Raw genomic sequence first — 20,543 nt, 5'->3', positions numbered from 1 at the left:
ACTTTGAACCGATTGCAATTGAAGTTGCTAATAAAATATCTGGATAAGTTTTGATGCTTAACAATCAATATCCTTTTCTTTTTTTTTTGGATTCCAAGTCAATCTTTTCCCACTGCAATGTTTTATTTACTAATTTTCAAAAAATGTGTCTAAATTGGGGCAGAATGAGTAATGACTAATGTTAATAATTTCTTCCCTTTGAATGCATGGTGCGTAAAATATATCAAGAAAAGAGTCCATTCCGGTAGATCGCGAAGAAGCTAGAGAATATTTTAAGCTGAGTTCTTAGATTTCGTGGAATTTCATCTCTTTCATTTGACATAGATATTTAAAATTTTTGTTGCATTTCTGATCTTAACGATGCTTAAAGATGGATATTGATGTGTATGAGTCTTTTTTTCAAATGTAATTCTGAAGAATTGAAGAGGCAGATTTACCTTATCATGCCTTACTCATTTTGCCCCAGCTAAACTTGTCGTTTATATGCTCAAAGAGAACGGGGGTATTTAATTTTATGAAATAGTGTTATGAATATGTTATAGTGTTTTCACGCATTTAATGGTCATTTGCTTAGAGTTTTTGTAAGGTAGGAAACATTTGGAGAAAAATTTTTTCTCTCAAAGTCAGTAAATCTTATTCATTCTAGCCCACCCCCTTTATATTCTTTTACTTACGTCAGTCATTAGACTGCGGCCATGATGGGGTATCGCCTTGAAGAATTTTGGTCGAACTTATTGACCCTAATAATTTTTTTTTTTAAAGCCTGGTACTTATCGGTCTCTTGTCGAACCGTTAAGTTACAAGGACATAAGTACACCAACACCGGTTGTCAAGCGGTGGTGGATCCACACATAAATATGCGCAGAGCTTCTTTCACTCACAAGGCTTTGCCTATAGTAAAAGACGCTTGTCCAATGTATCACATGCAGTGGGACTGAACCCAAAACCATGTTGTGAAGCAAGCATCTTACCACACAGCCACTACATACATACATATATATATATATACATATATCTATATATATATATATCACCATCATCATCGTTTAACGTCCGCTTTCCATGCTAGTATGGGTTGAACGATTTGACTGACATCTGGCAAACCAGATGGCTGCACCAGATTTCAATCTGATCTGGCAGTTTCTACAGCTGGATGCCCTTCCTAATGCCAACCACTCTGAGAGTGTAGTGGGTGCTTTTGGAGGTGATGTATAGATATTATATATTAGAAAAAATAAGGTCTCTGAATACCTTATTTTTTCATATAAATAAATATATATATATATATATATATATATATATATATATATATATATACATACAAACATAAACATACATGGGTGTGTATGATTGTATATAGAAGAATATATTACTCAAAGAAATTGCAGCTTTGTCTGATTTTCACGTTTTATTTACAATCTTATAATAATATAATATAATGAAATGATAGAATATTAAATGTCCATTCTGATTAAACTAGTACATTCATGCATTAAACTATACAATCTTCAGGTTCATGAAAGTACTAGTTTAATCAGAATGGACATTTAATATTCTATCATTTCATTATATTATATTATATTATTATAAGATTGTAAATAAAACGTGAAAATCAGACAAAGTTGGAATTTCTTTGAGTAATATACATATATATATATACACACACACACACATACATATATATTTACATTATATATACACAGATAAAGGTATGGAGTGCTCACCATCACCAGTCTGATAATAGCAAGCAAGCTGAAATTTCAAAGTCACTGTCAACCTTTTACTTGAAACTATCAATAAATATGTACTCTCTGACAAAGTATTGAGTAATCCTTCAGTTTAATGTTAAATTCTTTTTATATTGACATAAAAACAAACACACACACATAAATGAGACTGATAGAATAAGTACTAGGCTTAAGGTGGCGAGCTGGCAGAAACGTTAGCACGCCGGGCGAATGCTTAGTGTTATTTCGTCTGTCTTTACGTTCTGAGTTCAAATTCCGCTGAGATCGACTTTGCTTTTCATCCTTTCGGGGTTGATAAATTAAGTACCAGTTGCATACTGGGGTCAATCTAATCGACTGGCCCCCTCCCCCAAAAATATCAGGCCTTGTGCCTAGAGTAGAATGGAATAAGTACTAGGCTTTAAAAAATAAGCCCTGGGGTTGATTTGTTCATCTAAAACTTTCAAGGCGGTACCACAGCATGGCCACAGTCATAATGGCTGAAACAAGTAAAAGATAGAAGATATATATATAGAGAGATTGTGATTGTTACCTGCGTCACCTTACTGGCACTGGTGGCACGTGAAAAAACATTCAAGCGAGGTCGTTGCCATAAAAAACACCATTTGATCGTGGTCATTGCTTGTACCACCTGACTGGCCCTCTGTGCCAGTGGTACGTAATAGCACCCACTACACTCTTGGTGAGGTTGGCATTAGGAAGGGCATCCAGCTGTAGAAACCCTGCCAGATCAGATTGGAGTCTGGTGCAGCCATCTGGTTTGCCAGACCTCAGTCAAATCGTCCAACCCATGCTAGCATGGAAAGCGGACGTTAAACGATGATGATGAGAGAGAGACAGATAGATAGGTAGATAGATAAAACATCATTGTCATTGAATGTCTATGTTCTATACTTGCTTCAATTAGATGGTTTCACAGAATCCAAGATGGTCCAATGATTGCATCATACTCCAGTATTTGCATGGTTTCTGCAACTCAATGCCCTTCCTAATGCCAATGACTTTGCAGTGCATACAGGGTGCTTTGTTCATGCAGCCAACACTATTGAAGTTGCTGTGTAGCTTGCAAGACTAAGAGGGGCAGCAAATAAATATATATATATATGAGGTGGTGGAGCACAACCATCAAACATTGAGACCTTTGGAGATATGCCATACTTGTGAAGACCTGTTAAACCGAGTGAAATTGTAGTCGTGGCTGATGCCAGTGCTACCTGACTGGCGTCCATGCTGGTGACACGTAAAAAGCACCATTCAAATGTGGCCGATTGCCAGTGCCACTTGACTGGCTCCTGTGCCGGTGGCACATAAAAAGCACCCTCTACACTCTGAGTGGCTGGTGTTAGGAAGGGCATCCAACTGTAGAAGCCTTGCCAAGTCAGATTGGAGCCTAGTGCAGCCTCCCAGCTTGCCAGTTCTCAGTCAACCCATGCTAGCATGGAAAGCAGACGTTAAACAACAGTGGTGATGATTTTATATATATATATATATATATATATATATATATGTATTATGTATATGTATAGGTGCAGGAGTGGCTGTGTGGTAAGTAGCTTGCTTACCAACCACATGGTTCTGGGTTCGTTCCCACTGCATGGCACTTTGGGCAAGTGTCTTCTACTATAGCCTTGGGCCGACCAAAGCCTTGTGAGTGGATTTGGTAAACGGAAACTGAAAGAAGCCCATTGTCTATATGTATATATATATATATATATATATATATATATATATATATATATACATATATATATATATATATATATATGTGTGTGTATAAGTTTGTGTGTCTGTGTTTGTCCCCCCAAAATCAGTTGACAACCAATGGTGGTGTGTTTACGTCCCCCGTAACTTAGCAGTTCAGCAAAAGAGACTGATAGAATAAGTACTAGGCTTCCAAAGATTAAGTCCAGCATGGCCGCAATCAAATGACTGAAACAAGTAAAAGAGTAAAGAATATATATATATAAATTTTCAGGATCCAATAGAATCAAAGTATTTAAATAACAAAAGTAGTGTCAGGGATAGCACACCTATGCATTAACAATGTGTACAGATACACACATGCTTACTAAAGTTAATATGAATTTGTCCCTCCATTCACAAATACACAAAGTCACACAAGAGTACACTCCAGCACATATTCCACAGTCAACTATAGACTCATGATCTATCCAAGGAAGGTTCTGAGTGTGGTGAAGTATAAACAATAACACAAATGGGTTGAGGTTCACTACAGCTATTTCAGACGTGCTTTTTACTAATGAACAAAAAAATTATATAGTGTAAAAACATTGTTTTCTTCAGGTGAATTAAGAGTAAAATTTAACATTTAGGATTTTTCACATAAATACATAATGCATATTGACCCTCCCATTTTGGTATCAGCTGAGAGAGTGAATAGAGAATGCTATTTCAGGGTAAACATACATGGTAATAATAAACTAATGGACTTGTTTAAGGGATTGAAATAGAGGAAGGACAGGAAGAGAAATACAAAGGGAGAAAAAAAAAAGGGAAAGGGAAAAGGGAAAAAGAGACAGAATCTCTTATCAACTTAAAGGATTTTAAAGGTCCAACAAAGGGACAAGATGGTCGACTGTCATAAACAAGTGAATGAAGGATTGTAAATAAAAGATAAGGTACAATAAAGATGATATGAAACTCCATAAGATGTACCCAGTGTAAGCTATGGACACATAAGAAATGCAGCAATATCAAAGGAAGGTTAACAGGGAAAATAATTTTTGTGTGTGGAAGGTGCACAGGTACAATTAACACTAAAAATGTACAGAAAATAGACTCCATCAAATGCCAAGGGGAAAAACTAGAAGTAGTTGAGAACTTCCATTATGTAGGTGACCAAGTCAGTAGCTGGGATGAATGTTCTGAGAGCATAGCTGCTAGAATAAGAATAGGCTGGGTAAAGTTCAGAGAGCTCCTACCTCTGTTGGTAACAAAAGGCTTCTCTCTCAGAGTGAAAGGCAGATTGTATAATGCCTGTGTACGAACAGCCATGCTACATGGCAGTGAAACATGGGCTGTGACCAACAAGAGCATGTGTAGGCTTGAAAGAAATGAAGCTAGTCTGCTTCACTGGATGTGTAATGTCAGTGTGCATACATACAGAGTGTAAGCGTCTTGAGAAAAAAGTTGGACATAAGAGGCATCAGATGTGATGTGCAAGAGAGACAACTACACTGGTATGGTAATGTGTTGTATATGGATGAGGACAGCTGTGTGAAGAAGCATCATACTCTAGCAGTAGAGGGAACCTGTGAAAGAGGTAAACCTAGAAAGACATGGGATGAGGTGGTGAAGCATGACTGTCGAACGTTGGGCCTCACAGAGGCAATGACAAGTGATGGAAATCTTTGGTGATATGCCATGCTTGAGAAGAATCGTCAAGCCAAGTGAAATCATAGTCATGGCTGATGCCAGCGTTGCATCTATCCGTTCAGTCAAAGTCGACTCTCGGTTACTCGATGGATCAGTGTTCTCCAGCCAGTTTCATCCTGGGTCACTTCTTTCAGATTGGCTATGGCCATTCCTGTGTCACTCTTGATGGTGTCAAGCCAGTGGGTTCTTGGTCAGCCTCCCCTTGCCACTGACCATTCTGAGCATGATGTCCTTCTCCAGGGATTTTCTCCACATAACTGGTACATAAAAAGCACCATTCAAATGTGCTTGAGAAGACTTGTCAAGACAAGTGAGATTGTAGTCATGGCCAATACCAGTGTTATATAACTGGCACATAAAAAGCACTTACTACATTTTTGGAGTGGTTGACATTAGGAAGGGCATCCAGCTGTTAAAACCATGCCTAATCAAACTGGAACCTGGTGCAGCTTACCAGTTTTCAGTCAAACTGTCCAACCCATGCCAGCATTGAAAACAGATGCTAAATGATAATGATTATAACAGCAAATGGGTCACCAAGAATAGGCTGTAAGTAGAAAGCATTTATGCAAATACTTTTGTTTTTGAGTCAGTTTATGAGCGATTTTTGTTGACTAGTCGGTAATTAGGGAATTCAGTCTTCAACATTAATTTTCTCTGAGGGCACCACCTAAACACTTCATATGTCTTATATAATGGTAATCTACATTATCTGATAGGTATTTGTAGAAAATTTCATTAAAAGATCTTCATTTTTCTGTATGTTATGAGGAAACAAAGCTGACTTGTGTGAATTTACCTAAATTCTTCTCCCCACCCATGGAAAAATGTTTTTCAAAAATTCACAAATGTAATCGGAATCTATATCATCTGAAACGCATTTATAGAAACTTTCATTAAAAAAATATCCATTTTTCTGGAAGTTATGAGAAACACAGTCACAGGGGCCACACTTGTGTAGGTATACCTTGCAAATTTTGGAGAATATAAGGGCTAACTCTTGGATGCAATGCTTGAAGGCATTTGAAAGACACTTTCATGACTGGTGGCTTTGTTGGTTTGAAGCCAGTGAAGGTACTCTTGCACTTAGCTATGATTGTATGCAAGGTTGTATACCTGGAAGGGTGCAGGGATAAAACTGTAAGAGATTTGCCTAAAACAAAATGTGTGCAGTGTGGAGTTGGCTGCGAAGTAAATGAAGGTGAAAGCTTTCTCTTGAAGACTAAAGAAAAAGCCGGTGGAAATGGAAGTTTTACAATTACTAATAAGTAAACATATTCTTATTCAATACTCTAGTTCTTTAACCCTTAAGAACATCTTTTTATACATGTTATCTCCCACTTATTTAGTTTAGATAAACACATAAGTTCTGTACCAATGTAGATGTTAAATCAAATCAATTCCTGTAAAGGCATCCGAGATCTCTTCATTTTATCCTTCAGATTTTTAAAGTCCACCCTCTAATTTTACAACTAAGTGTATACAGGAGTCTCTTGAGTCATTTGTTTTCATTGGTTGAGAATTCCAACTTCCAAGCAAAAAGTGAAAGCTCTTTTCTTTTCTTACTTTGAAAATATTCTTTTCTACTCTATGCACAAGGCCCGAAATTTTTTAGGAGGGGGGCCAATCGATTAGATCGACCTCGGTACGTAACTGGTACTTAATTTATCGATCCCAAAAGTTTGAAAGGCAAAGTCGACCTCGGCGGAATTTGAACTCAGAATGTAAAGACAAACGAAATACTTATTTCTTTACTGCCCTCAAGGGGCTACACACAGGGGGGACAAACAAGGACAGACAAACGGATTAAGTCGACTATTTCGACCTCAGTGCGTAACTGGTACTTATTTAATCGACCCCGAAAGGATGTGGTGTTATTTTCTAAATTAAAAAAAAAAAGAAATCTAAAACTCCTCAAAACAGTGAATCATTACGAGGATGATGGCGTAGTCGAAGCTCTAGAATAACTAGGCACCCTCCTAAGCATCATCGGATACTTCAGTGAAGCCTCATAGTCAGCAGTTCAATTCCCCCATAACGTCTCTATAGCCACATGTTAAAAACCGTAATTTATCGACAGATTACGGTAATTCGCTCCGAATTTTCGTGTTCATTTTTCTAGAAATTACTGAAAAAAAGAAATTACAAGCATTTAAAGTTATGTAACTTGAACCAATCGAGTTATTCGCTTTAGCTACACTGTGGATGAGAATTTGAGTTGGTTGAAAGTTAACAAGATCCCATTTAAGTTTGTTATACGTAACTTACTTTTCAGCAGCTCACAAGAAAAAGTACTTTAGCACAGCTTCTGAACAACACAAATCACACTAACTTTCGTTAATCAATGCTTTGTTTGTTTAGTTATTACAACACGGACGATCAGTTGGAAATTCCCACAACTCGCACACAGGAAAAAAAGACTTTTCCAAAACTGAAAGCATTGTGTTATTTTTGTCGATTATACGTCACACTGGGGGGACTTTGAAATACACACACATACAAACATACGTTATTAACGAGACTTAAACAACCTTCCTTTAAAAAATTATTCCAACTAAAAACTAGATATCATCCTCGCTCACTCTGCCAGAAATAGCAGTAAATTTCCCTTCACACACTACCATCTCAAGAAAAGGAAGAATACACACACAAAGACAGCTGAGTATCCTGTCATTGCCGAGTAATATCCTGTAGCCAACTTTCAGAATAGCACGCCCACACAAGTTAGATTTTCTCCTTTTTGGCGGGGATTTTCCAATTTTTTCCCCTGCACTCTTGCAAATGGTTGGGGTAGGGGGAACTTTTTTATGAATCCTCCACTTCCTGACCGATTTTGTCCCTTTTTTTTTTGGATCTTTTCGGTTTGAACGGCAGTTTTTTCTAGCGGTGTCATATGAAATTGTCACCCATAATTATGACCCTAGTATCAATCTATTGCATTTCAATCTGTTTTAGGGTTAGGGTAGTTAGGGGTGGGGGAAGGGTATCTTTTTTTCTTCACAAATGTAAATAAACCCAATCTGTTTCTTAAACGAGGGACATATTCATACGGCACAGAATGTTTTTTTTTACCTCAATAGACGTCAGTGATTGGTTGAAATTGAAGAAAAAAAACAAATATCTTACAAACTATAGAATTTTCTCAATAAAGCCAAGAGAAAAAGATGTTTTATAAACACATTCTACCAGTATACGAAGTTTAAAAGTGTTTAGTTACGTGGAAATTATTTAAAAAAACTGCCGTTCAAACTGAAAACATCATAAAAGGATAACGTGATAAAAAAAAATAATAAATCCTAAAATTTCAGCTTCTTATTGAAAATTTTTTTAATTATAGTTTTAAAATATGCGTGTGTGTGTGCATATAAAGGAAAGTCATATTTACTGACAGAAAAGAAAAGAATCGATTTATCAACCTAATGAAATTTATTTCATACATCCATACACACTCACTGACAAACACACACACAGACTCAGCATGAGCGATATGCTTTTTTTATATATAATATTCTTTTTTAACCTCCAAGGCTTCTCCTGAGGTTTTTAAGGGCATAGTGCAAAAAAAAAAAACATTAGCCAAAATCAGTACTGAATGGACAGGGTTCCAAAATATTTATACATTTTCAAAATTGTTTTCTTGGACAAAATCAGTCTGGAACTGGGGATTCATAAATTTGCAAGGATTTTTTTCATGAAAACCTTCCCTCCATCATTTGCAAAGGTATGAGTAAGAGGGAATGTAAAAAATTCACCAGCAAAATAGAAAATCCAACTTATATGATTGTGCAATTCAGAAAGCCCACCAAGGCATTCTGTTGTGAAAATTTCCTGGCAATGACAGGATACTCAGTGATGGTGTTTGAATATATATATGTGTGTGTGTGTGTCATTATCATCATCATTGTTTAACATCCCTTTTCCATACTGGCATGGATTGGACAGTTTGACTGGGAACTGGCAAGCCAGGAGGCTACACCAGGTTCCAATCTGGTCTGGGAAGGTTTCTACAGCTGGGTGCTTTTTACATGCTACTGGCACAGGAGCCAGTCAGAGCGAGGGACAGGCTGGCATCAACCACATTTGGATGGTGCTTTTTTACGTGCCACCAGCACAGGGAGCTGGTCAGGTAGCACTAGCAATGACCCATGCATGAATGGTGCTTATTGCATGTCACCAGCATGGGAGCCAGTCAGGTGGCACTGGCATCGGCCACAACTACAATTTCCATTTTGATTTTTGATTTTACTTACTCAATAGATCTCCTCAAGCATGACATGTCACCTGACAATTCAATGGTATTTTTTAAATAGGCTGGTTATGCGACACTGGTATAGGCTTATGTCTGTAATCTCACTTTACTTGCCAGGTCTTTTCAATCACAGCGTGTCTCCAGAGGTCTCAGTCTCTTGACATTGCCTCTATGAGACCTAACGTTTGAAGGCTGTGCTTCACCACCTCATCCCATATCTTCCACTGTTAGGGAGTGACACTTCTTCACACAGCTCTCCTCATCCAGATGCAGCACATGACCATACCAACACAGTCGTCTCTCTTGCCCACCACATTTGATGCTTCTTATGTCCAACATACTAGCTTCATTTATTTCAAGCCTATGTCCTCAACAGTCACAGCCCATATTTCACTGCAATGTAGCATGGCAGTATGCACACATGCATTGTACAATCTACCCTTCACTCTGAGCGAGAGGCCTTTTGTCACCGTTAGACGTAGGAGCTTTCTGAACTTTGCCCAGACTATTCTTATTCTCTCAGAGTATCCACCTCCACCACAGACTTCGTCACCTAGGTAGCAGAAGCTATCAACTACTTCTAGTTTCTCTCCCTGGCATGTGATGGAATCTGTTTTCTGAGCATCTTCAGTGTTTATTGCCCCTGTGCATCTGCCGCACACAAAAGCTATCATCCTGGTTAACCTTCCTTTGATGTTGCTGCACCTCTTATGCTTCCATAGCTTACACTGGGTACATCTTATGGAGTCTCTACCTACACCTTTTCTACAGATCGAGCAGGGCTATCTACCTGAAGGGATTTGTGGTTTGTTCGCCTTCCTACTTACTTGGACTTTGGTTTTTGCAACATTAACTCTAAGGCCTTTCAATTCTTAACTTACCTTCCGCACCTGAAATTTCTTCTCTAGTTCTGGTAGTGATTCAGCTATGAGAACAAGGTCATCAGCATAGAGGAGCTCCCAGGGGCAGTCTGTTTTGAATTCCTCTGTTATTGCCTGGAGGACTATGATGAATAAGAGGGGACTGATCTTTGGTGAACCCCTATTTCTACCCAGAATTCTTCGCTATACTTGTTGCCAACCTTACCTTACTGACAGCATCTCTGTATGGCTCTTATTAACCACTCATCTATCCCTAGTTTCCACACCACCCACAAGATAAGGGATTAGGAGACCCTGTCGAAGGCTTTCTCCAAGTCAACAAAAGCCAAGTATATGGGTTTATCTTTGGCTAGGTATTTCTCCTGCAGTTGCCTTACCAGAAATATAGTATCAGTGGTGCTTCTGCCTGGCACAAAACTGAACTGCATCTCATTTAAGCAGAGTCACTCAATAATTAGTTGGGCTATAACCCTCTCCGGGACCTTCATCACCTGATCCATCAGTTTGATAGCCCTGTAGCTATTTCTATCTAAAACATCACCTTTACTTTTGTAGCAGTTGACTATGGTGCTGCTATGCCAGTCATTGGGTATGGCTCCTTCGTGAACTACTTGATTTACAATACGGATGACTAGACTATAACCCACACCACCAGATATTTTAAGCATCTCAGCAGTGATTCCTGATAGGCTGGGAGCTTTTCTGACTTTTTATCCTTAATTGCTTTATCTGCCAGGGTGCTGTTGATTCAGGTAGCTGGTCCCTCGATTGGGTCAACATCTAGCAGGATTTTTTTCTCCCATTCATTCTCCACATTCAGCAGCCTTTCATAATGGCATCTCCAAGCCTATTTCTTTGAAGAATGATTAAAAGTAAGTGCACCATCATCTATGCAAACACATTTCTCTCCTCTAACATCACAGTTTTCTCTAATACACTGTCTTGCAATCCGAAATACTTTAGTTGTTTGGTCCTCACTTCACTGAACATTCACAGACTTCTTTTCTGCTTCTCCTTTGGCTATATATACCTGTCTCCCAGCCTCCCTACTGACTATCTGGTACAGTTCCTGCTGCTCCCACTCTTCCAGGTTTTCCAGGTCTGTTTCTTTGCTCTAATGGCCTTGTCTACCATATAATTCCACCACCACGTTACCATAGGTCTGAAAGGGACTTTGCACTAGCCACAGATTTGGTATGTGGTGCTCAGTAAGCTGTCACATAGGAATTTCCACTTACCCTCTATGTCACAAGTCTGTGGCTCCTCCTCTCTCTCATTAAGTGAAGATGTCCCTAAATCTCCTTCTTCTCTGGATTAGTCTGCTTCTTGGCATCCTTCTGGCCTCGATTCTAAAGTCACTAATGACTAGCCTATGCTGGAGGTACATTCTTCACCAGGGAGGGTCTTTGCATTTAAGAGCAAACATGCATCCTGCTGTCTGGTGAGGATGAAATCAATCAGGCTGGCAGAGTCGCCTGATTGATAGGTTATCAGGTGGCTGTCTGGCTTCCTGAAATTGGTGTTGCAAATTAATAGGTTGCTTGAATCAAAGAACTCCTGTAGCCTAGTTCCCTCTTCGTTTCAGGAACCAATTCCATGGTCCCCATGAACACCATGGAAGATAACAGATTGCCATCTAACATGCCCATTAAAATCTCCAGCCACAAAGATGAGGTCATTGCCACTCGTCTTTAAGGTAGCCTGATGAAGGATAGCATAAAAGTGGTCCTTCTGATCATTTGGTAGGCCCACATGTGGGGTGTAGGCAGAGATAATTGTAGCTATACTATTCTGCATGACTAACCTGAGTTTAAGCACTCTATCGCATACCCTGACTACCTTTATGACCTTATCTACCCATTTCTCTGCAAGGAGTTTGCCTACACCCCCTACTCTATCACTGTTACCTTCCCAGAAGATTTTATACCTATGTGCCTTGCCTGTGAAGCTCCTCCAGCAAACAGCAACATATCTCCATTCAAGCATCTATACAATCTCATTAGACCTTCATTTCAATGTGCGTACATTAACAGTGCCAACTCTAAAAACTGGGAAATGAATGTGGGATGAGGTATGGGAAGGGGAGATGTTATTCAGCACCTGAAAAGAAGGTTTCCGTGTTTTATATATATATATATATTAATAATAATAAAAGGGTAAAATTAATTTATAATTTTACCAAGTAGATCGGTATGTTAAAATAACCTTTTTTCAAGTGAAATTACATAAATATTCTATAATTATAAACATAATTATAATTAGGGTTCAGCTAATTGCTTCACCACATATCGAATTTAGAAATAGGAGTTAAAAATTCCTACCGTAAGAATCTCCCAGACAGTAACACATTTTTTATGTAGGCAAAAAGAAAAATAATGAATCCACACAACTCCAATTAGCCATATAGGCATTTCGAGATTAAAGTATATTTACTTACTTATTTCTCATTATCAGTGTAGCATTTCAAATATAAAATTTGAAAGTGCTTGGGTTAAATACACGCACAATCAAGCATCATCACACAAAGGATATCCAACCAACACTTTCAAAATATACACAGCCGAATGTGAATACATATTTGTCCCTTGTACTCACATGTATGTTACAAGTGATCCCACAGAAACTGCAGTTTTCAATCAGGGAGTAAATCATAATTTCAATATTAATAATAAAAGGGTAAAATTAATTAATAATTTTACCAAGTAGATCAGTACATTAAAATAACCTCTTTAGGTAAAATTACACAAATATTCTATAATTATAAACATAATTACAATTAGGGGTTAGCTAATTGCTTCACCACATACCGAATTTAGAAATAGGAGTTAAAAATTCCTTTTCTACTATATATGAGTGAGTGTATATACATATACATACTTATATAATGTGAATACATATATATAGGTGGATGGGTTATTTCCCTTGGAAGCTTGAATGATTTAGGAGAGCTGAACCTTGGTGGACCCCTACTTCTACCCGGAATTCTTCACTATATTCATTGCCATGGTTTCTATGGCTCAATGTCTTTCCTAATGCCAACAACTTTATAGAATATACTGGGTGCTTTTTTTGTCATTATTGCTATTCTGCTGCTCTTCACCCCTTTCTGTACTGTCAGTCACCACCTACTCTTCCCTACCACCTCTTCACCCTTGTCCACACATACACACTGCAGATCTGTACTCTAGGATTAACAGCCACAAATTGACATGGCTTACTGGTGTGAAAATATTCATGCATGTGCAGGAATGGTAGCATCCACTGCTCACAAAAAAGGATTTTGCTCGCATGCCATTTGTTTTGGCAGGAAAAATAAAGTTGGATACTTTTTGAATGCATTTCATGTATGCATGTATATATAAATAAATAAATATATATATATCTTACTTATTAAAAATGAAAATGTGTGTGTGTGTGTATCGGTATGTCCTCATTTTGCGCCAAAACAGCTCGACCGATTTTTCTTAAAGTTCACACGCACATTGCTTATATGTCTGGGGAGGTTTCAAAAAAATATTCAAGTAAACGGCGGGAAGAATAACATTTGGGTGCAGTTGAACAGTGGGCGTAATTATTTTAAGCTTCCAAGGGAAATAACCCATCCACCTATATACATATATATATATATATATATATATACGGATATATATATGTGTGTGTGTGTATATATATATATATATATATATATATATATGTATTTATATGCTTTCAGTGCAAATGGTTTTGTTATACAACACCGTATTTTACAATCCTGTAAATAATAATAATGGTATTTTTATATAAGCTTAAAGTTTATGGCATTCACCATGCAATGACTAAGGTAAATAGTCTAATAAAGGGGCATATAAGACTTCGACAGAAAAAAAGAAGGCTTTCCCATCCATGTGTAAAGGTAACACACTTAGTCATGTTAACAAAAGGATGTAGGTTCACGTCCCACACGGATGGGAAAGCCTTCTTTTTTTCTGTCGAGGGCTTATATGCCTTGTTATTAGACTATTTTCCTTAGTCATTGCACTGTGAATGGCATAAGCTTTAAGCTTATATAAAAATACCATTATTATTATTTACAGGATTGTAAAATATGGCACCATATAATAAAACCATTCACACCGAAAGCATATATATATTTGCTTATTGTAGCCTCAGGCCGACCAAAACCTTATGAGTGGATTTCGTACTCGGGAACTGAAAGAAGACTGTCATATATATATATATATATGTGTGTGTGTGTGTGTGTATATTTGTGTATGTGTGTACCTGTCTTGTGTTTGTACACCCACCATTGCTTGACAACTGATGTTGCTGTGTTTACATTCCTGTAACTTAGCGGTTTGGTAAAAGACACTAACAGAATGAGTACTAGGCTTACAAGGAATAAATCCTGTGGTTGATTTCTTTAACCAACAGCGGTGCTCCAGCATTGCCACAGTCGCATGACTGAAACAAGTAAAGCAATAAAAATCTATTCTATTTTAATTCTGAGCAAGGCCTAGGTATCTCTGCTAGTATATATATATATATTATATATATATATATATATACATACATAATAACTGCTGAATTTCATCAAACAGGTCTTTTCAAGCATCGCATATTGTTGGTCACCCAACTCTTTTATCATCAGCTACATAAGGTTGATCATAAATTCAACCTTCACTTCAACCAATGTTTTCTTGGATCTCCCTCTTCCACAAGCTCTATCCACATTATGTGATTGACACGTCTTTATAAAGTCAATACCTATACACATCACTTGTCTATACCAGCACAGTTTTCCTTCTTGTATATAACATGTGATTCCAGTTTTTCTACCAACACATTTGTACTTTGTCAGTGCTATGCCAATATTATTATTGAAAAATTGTAAATACTTTGCATGAAACCATTGGTACTGCATTAACACTACCGATTCTATTAAAATAAATGATCCATTCATCAATGTGGTATTGTTTCATGTTGCTCTGCGATCATTTCAATATATGACATGCAGCACCCAGTTGTACCTGTACAGGTAATGGCAATATGACGGAGAGAGTGAGATTATGTCTACACAAACATTTGATCACTATAAACAAATCATCTGTGTGGTTGTTTTGTAAGAAATTGTTGAACCCTCATACATCATCTAACAATGGGAGAGTCCATTTTATATATATATATATATTATATATATATGTGTGTGTGTGTAGGCGCGTGGCTTAGTGGTTAGGGTGTCAGTATCATGAACGTAAGATTGTGGTTTTGATTCCTGGACCAAGCAACATGTTGTGTTCTTGAGCAAAACACTACATTTCACATTGCTCCAGTCCACTCAGCTGGCAAAAATGAGTAATGCTGTGATGGACTGGCGTCCCGTCCAGCTGGGGAACACATACACCATTGAAACCAGGAAACTGGGCCCTTGAGCCTAGCTAGGCTTTAAAAGGGCGCATTTATTTTATATCATCATCATCATCATCATCGTTTAGCGTCCACTTTCCATGCTAGCATGGATTGGACGGGTCAACTGGGGTCTGTGAAGCTGGAAGGCTCCGTCAGGCCCAGTCAGATCTGGCAGTGTTTCTACGGCTGGATGCCCTTCCTAACGCCAACCACTCCACGAGTGTAGTGGGTGTTTTTTACGTGCCACCTGCACAGGTGCCAGACAGAGCTGGCGAACGGCCACGAACGGATGGTGCTTTTACGTGTCACCGGCATGGGGCCAGGCGATGCTGGCGACGGACACGAACGGATGGTGCTTTTACGTGCCACCGACACGGGGCCAGACAGAGCTGGCAACCGGCCACAAGCGGACGGTGCTTTTACGTGTCACCGGCACGGGGGCCAGCCGAGGCTGGCAACGGACGCGGACGGATGGTGCTTTTACGTGCCACCGACACGGGGCCAGACAGAGCTGGCAAATGGCCACGAACGGATGGTACTTTTACGTGCCACTGACACGGAGCCAGACAGAGCTGGCAAACGGCCACGAACGGACGGTGCTTTTACGTGTCACCGGCACGGGGCCAGGCGAGGCTGGCAACGAACACGAACGGATGGTGCTTTTACGTGCCACCGACACGGGGCCAGGCAGAGCTGGCAAACGGCCATGAGCGAATGGTGCTTTTACGTATCACCGGCACGGGTGCCAGACGAGGCTGACAGCGGACACGAACGGATGGGTCACTTAACCCCTGCTTTCTGATATATGATTTGATTTGATTGTTCTCACTGGTCTTGCCGGGTCTTCTCACGCACAGCATACTTCCATAGGTCTCGGTCTCTGGTCATTTCCTTGGTGAGACCTAGAGTTCGAAGGTCGTGCTTCACCACCTCGACCCAGGTTTTCCTGGGTCTACCTCTTCCACAGGTCCCCTCAACTGCCAGGGTGTGGCACTTTTTCACACACCTATCTTCATCCATTCTCACCACATGACCATACCAGCGCAATCGTCTCTCTTGCACACAACATCTGATTCCTCTTAGGTCCAACTTTTCTCTCAAGGTACTTACACTCTGTCGACTATGAACACTGACATTACACATCCAACGGAGCATACTAGCTTCATTTCTCGCGAGCTTACGCATGTCCTCAGCAGTCACGGCCCATGTTTCACTGCCATGTAGCATGGCTGTTCGTACACATGCATCATACAGTCTGCCTTTTACTCTGAGCAAGAGGCCTTTAGTCACCAACAGAGGTAAGAGCTCCCTAAACTTTGCCCAGGCTATTCTTACTCTAGCCGTTACACTTTCAGCACACCCACCCCCACTACTGACTTGGTCACCAAGATAACGGAAGCTATCAACTACTTCTAGTTTTTCCCCCTGGAAAGTGACGGAAGTTGTTTTCTGCAGATTTTCAGAGGTTAATGCTCCTGAGCATCTGCCACATACAAAAACCATCTTCCTAGTTAGCCTTCCTATGACATTGCTGCACCTCTTATGTGTCCATAGCTTACACTTGGTGCATCTTATAGAGTTTCTACCTACACCTTTTCTACAGATCGAGCAGGGCCATCTACCTGAAGGCGTTTGTGATTTGTCTACCTTCCTACTTATTAGGACTTTGGTTTTAGCTAGGTTGACTCTAAGGCCCTTCGATTCTAAACCATGCTTCCACACCTGAAACTTCTTCTCCAGTTCTGATAATGACTCAGCAATTAGAGCAAGGTCATCAGCATAGAGGAGCTCCCAGGGGCATCCTGTCTTGAATTCCTCCGTTATTGCCTGGAGGACTATGATAAATAGGAGGGGGCTGAGGACTGAGCCTTGGTGGACCCCTACCTCTACCCGGAATTCTTCACTGTACTCATTTCCAACCCTCACCTTACTAGCAGCGTCCCTGTACATGGCTTGCACAGCTCTCACTAACCATTCTTCTATTCCTAGTTTCCTCATTGACCACCATATGAGGGATCGGGGGACCGTGTCGAAGGCTTTCTCCATGTCAACAAAAGCCAGATACAGGGCCTTATCTTTGGCTAGGTATTTCTCCTGCAGCTGCCTTACCAGGAATATAGCATCAGTGGTACTTTTCCCTGGCACGAAACCAAACTGCATCTCATCTAAACTAACTCTCTCTCTAATTAGTTGGCTTATGACCCTCTCTGTAACCTTCATCACCTGATCCAACAGCTTGATACCTCTGTAATTATTTGTATCTAGGGCATCACCTTTACCTTTGTAGCAGTTGACTATTATGCTGCTACACCAGTCATTGGGTATGACTCCTTCATGTATCACCTGATTAACTATACAGGTGACTAGGCTATAGCCGACACTACCAGATATTTTGAGCATCTCTGCAGTGATACCTGATGGGCCTGGGGCTTTCCCTGTCTTCATGCTTCTAATTGCCTTATTTATATATATATATATATATATATATATATATATATACATACTTGAACAGTACAAAACACATTGAGACCAGTGGTGTATAACAACATCAGATAGTCTGGCTGAAACCGTGATATATATATGCGTGAGTGTATATACATATACATACATATATTTATTACATGTGCATGGAACTCCATTGGTTACAACAAGGGTTCCAGTTGATCCAATCAATGGAACAGCCTGTTCATAAAAATCAACAAGCAAGTGGCTGAGCACACCACAAACATGTTTACCCTTAATGTAGTTCTAAAAGAGATTCAGCATGACACAGAATTTGACAAGGTTGGTCCTTTGAAATACAGGTACAACTCATTTTTCCAGCTAAGTGGACTAGAGCAACATGAAATAAAAGTCTTGCTCAAGGACACAACACACTGCCATTAATCAGCTTACGACTGTGAGCTGAATACGCTAACCACTTAAGCCAAGCACATTCACATGTATCTATATATATTTTTATACAAATATAAGTATATTAAGTATATGATTTAAGTTATAGAATGAAGTTCAACAAATTCAATCATATTTTTTATAAATGGAGGAGATTAGATGTTAATATGGTATAAATTATTTATACAAATATATATACATACATGCATACAAACACACACACACACTTATTTCCTCTCTTTTTTTGTGTGTGAAATACAGCGATTTTCTGTCTCTGGGTTGTAGACTTAATCTATATAACATCTTAACTGGTTTTTACATGCTTTTAAGTGTTCCCCTGTGTTAAATCTATCCAGGTCAGATCTCCTCTGATAGGTGAGTTACTTCTCTCTCTCTTTCTCTCCCTTTTTCATTTTCTTTTGCCAACAGACTTAGAACATTGGTAGAAGGTATGATCATACCACTGTTTGTGTTAACATATTTAATGTACTGAGATCCATCCTTCTTCTCTGTCCACTATTCTTAAGAGGGTTGCTGGGGTAGAGTCTGCAGGTACTTCTACCACATAGTCCTATCAAGAGCAACTGCCATTAGACTTTCTGGCTGGATTCTTAAGCATGACCAACTGAGACTATGGACATTACCCAACCATCTCATTCTTAGTCTGTCCTTAGGTTTCCTGCCAGTTGGCCCAGCTTAAAGAATCTGTCTTACAATTGCTTCCTTCAAAATTCTAACCACATGTTCATAGTACTGGATCTGTGACCTCTGAATGTGGAAAGGTAGTGACTTGTTCTAAAGAGACTCCCTGATCTCTGAGCTATGCACCCTGTTGAGTAACGTTACTCCACAGATCCTTTGGAGGAACTTCATTGCAGCTGTTTGTATTTGCAATTGTACTCTTTTGGACATTACCCATTGTATTTGCAATTGTACTCTTTTGGTCATTACCCATTGTATTTGCAATTGTATTCTTTTGGACATTACCCATTGTATTTACCCAACAGTTTTGACTATAGGTGAGAATAGGCACAAAAAACAAAATTGAAAATAGAAGATTTGGCCTTTTTTACCAACTTTTCCTCTTCTGAAGATTGAATGCTGGATTTTGGCACATTACTGTACCAACACCTGCACTTTTAGCTTTAAATTCAGCTTCCTGCTTCTCATCACTTAATATGGCCCTAAGATGCTTAAACTTCTCCACATGATGTTCCACTAGTATGTAGAGTTCATTGGGAAGACTTTTTTAAGAGGACAAATGTCTGTCTTTGCAACACTAATTTTCATCCTTGCTTTGCAGCACTCAGCAACAAACCGTGTATGCTGGAGATCACCTTCTGATAAACCAAGTAGCAACATGTTGTCTGCAAATATCAGCCAAACAAATTAATATTATTTTCATTGTTTTGGCAAATTGAGAAACAACTTTGGATATATTTCGACTTTATTTGACCTCCACGATGGAAAAAATATACATCGTTATATTTGTGAAAAGAACTGTAAGGGAATCACTAGTAGAAAATTAGCATATTAAAAAAATAAATCACTGAGGTTAATTACTCATTGACGCTACTCCTCTAAAAATAAATAGGTGATAACGAAAAGACAATATTCTCTGGCTTATCCTTTTGTCTTGTTTTTAATTCTCATATTTTGATGTTTTGTTTTAGAAACACACTATACTCTGTCCATGGTATGTGGAGGTGGAATTAATTATTCTTTGGTTAAGAAAAAGAAAGTAATACAATCATAATTCACTTGTTCTTTTCTTTCTTAATGTCTAAGATGAATTATTGTTAATACGATCAGATTATTAATCTTCATCTTTTTAAAAATAATTACACTATATATATATCAGTTTGCTGTCTGGTCGTCGTCAGGTGTTTTTTTCTTAATCTGTACATAGTTCTAAAACTGGATTTGAATAACAAATCTTTATGCTAATACAAAGGGTAATGACGCTTTTAACCACTGGCTCCTTGTTTGAAA

At 38.8% G+C, this 20,543-nt stretch overlaps 2 protein-coding genes across 5 annotated transcripts in view; one reads left to right on the top strand and one right to left on the bottom strand.

The window, feature by feature from the left end:
- The window catches only part of LOC115211580 (probable E3 ubiquitin-protein ligase HERC4), a 112,161-nt gene that overhangs the window by 1,341 nt on the left and 90,277 nt on the right, over nucleotides 1-20,543 (top strand). The window lies entirely within an intron of this gene.
- The window catches only part of LOC115211581, a 44,841-nt gene that overhangs the window by 21,890 nt on the left and 2,408 nt on the right, over nucleotides 1-20,543 (bottom strand). For 2 of the 4 annotated variants that reach the window (XM_029780135.2, XM_036503391.1), the window contains exon 1: nucleotides 7,413-7,547. The exons of 1 other annotated variant lie outside the window; for it this stretch is intronic. The gene's annotated coding sequence lies outside the window, so the exon portion shown is untranslated. Of the gene's footprint in view, nucleotides 1-7,412; nucleotides 7,554-20,543 lie in introns of those variants that run through there. One more of the 4 variants, XM_029780139.2, reaches the window with a different exon arrangement.

The sequence above is a fragment of the Octopus sinensis genome, linkage group LG5 (assembly GCF_006345805.1).
Source record: "Octopus sinensis linkage group LG5, ASM634580v1, whole genome shotgun sequence".
Classification (NCBI taxonomy): Eukaryota; Metazoa; Mollusca; class Cephalopoda; order Octopoda; family Octopodidae; genus Octopus; species Octopus sinensis.
Note: the sequence above shows the minus strand (reverse complement) of the source record. Positions and strands in the feature narration are given on the sequence as shown.